Here is a 1,910-nt window from a genome sequence, read left to right on the forward strand (position 1 = left end):
TCACTTTGTAGACCAGGCTGGCCTCGAACTCAGAAATCCGCCTGCCTCTGCCTCCCGAGTGCTGGGATTAAAGGCGTGCGCCACCACGCCCGGCTACTTTTTTTTTTTTTTTTAAAGAATAAAATCAGTAGAGAGCTAACTCAGTGGTTAAGAACACTTGCTCTTCCAGGGAATCTGATGACCTCATCCAGCGCCTGACACACATGGCATATACACATTACACATTAATAAAAAATTCTTTATGCCATTTTAATCCAGCTAAGGCTGTTATGAGGCATAGACACGATTACCAAAAGTTTGAGGTCAGCCTGCTCTGCATAGCAGGTTCCAGGCTGGCAGAGGCTCCATAGTGAGAGTGTCTCAACCTCTTACTACCAAGAAAGAGTGTATCCACCCTGGCTCTGTCCAGAAAGCTGCTGTGAGCATGGCTGTTCTCACTCTTTCTCCCACTCAGTCTGATTTCTTGAAGGTTCACTAATCATTCAGTCCTCTGTGTGGAACTTTCAGGACTTATTCCATAACATCTATTTCAAGAATGACTTTCCTGGCACTTGGAATGCAAAGGCAGGTGGATCACTTTGAGTGTCAGGCTAGCCAGGGCTACATAGTTAGACTTCTTGCAGGGCAGTGGTGGCAGATGCCTTTAATCTCAGCACTTGGGAGGCAGAGTCAGGTGGATCTCTAAATTTGAGGCCAGCTGGTCTATAGAACGAATTCCAGGACAGCCAGGGCTACACAGAGACCTGTCTGGAATAACAAAATAATGGCTTGGTGAACCTACTCTACAGTTCCCTCCTTTTATCTTAAAGGCTACATCAACAAGAGCTGGTGTACAAGGAGCTAAAGCTATAAACAATAGGCACTGTATGGGTTGCTGCACCCGACCCAGGCTCAAGCCGGGTCCCAGTCATAGGTGTAGGCGGTTGAGGCTTCAGGGCTCACACAGCCTACTGTCGTGGCCTGCTGGCTAACATTTTATTATCCCTAGTCTACCACAAAGCATGTCCCCAGTAGTTGGGAGGGCTGCCAGAGCCAGTCACAGCAGGCTCTGAGGGCAAGGGTGGTAGGAGCTGATCCCAAGTTTGTGGCTTTGCCCTGCTGCTGAAAGGCTGAGGCAGTGTTTCTCTAAAGTAGACTTCAGAGAAAGACCGAGGAAGGTGACTGAGACTGGGGATGGCCCATCAGCCTACATGTCATCTAGGGAAAGGGGACTGAATGACTTGGAAGTGGGGAAAGCCTCTAATATCAGACAACAAATGATTTCAGTGGGGGAGAAAATAGGAGCCATTGAAGGGTCTTGACTAAAGGGATGTGGTGCCCATAGGAATGAACTTTGTGAGGGCCCCTTGTGCAGCCTGATGAAGCTGCTGCTTTTGCCACTGTCCTGAGCTGGCTGTTGTGCAGATGCTAGACAGAGATGAGGTAGGCTGTGAGAGTGCACATCATTAAAGATAGAGTGTGCCCTCAGTACCCTCACCACGGGAGAATGGCTGAGACTCCAGACATACCAGTACCTCCAGGGCAGTCCTGCAGCTACCTGGGGCCTGGCCTCTAATCACTCCCTCTTCATTCTTTTCCATTCTACACCTATCTGAAGCTCTCCTGCCCCATCCACTAAAGATCCTGCTTAAGCTTGGAAATCTCAAACCACATCTCTCTCCTCAAGAACTCGCAGTGTGGACCGACTTCCACATATCAGCTCTGAGCCATCAGCAAGGAAGCAAGGATACAGGTGGCCTGTGAAATAATAGTTGGACCTGGTAGTATCTACGGAGGCTGAGGCAGAGGAATGAAACTTGCATTCTATCACGTAACTGAAAGGGTTTTTTTGTTTTTTTGGCCTTTTTTTGTTTTGTTTTGTTTTTTCGAGACAGGGTTTCTCTGTGTAGTCCTGGCTGTCCTGGAACTCA

This window comes from Mus pahari, chromosome 3 (assembly GCF_900095145.1).
Source record: "Mus pahari chromosome 3, PAHARI_EIJ_v1.1, whole genome shotgun sequence".
NCBI classification, from domain to species: domain Eukaryota; kingdom Metazoa; phylum Chordata; class Mammalia; order Rodentia; family Muridae; genus Mus; species Mus pahari.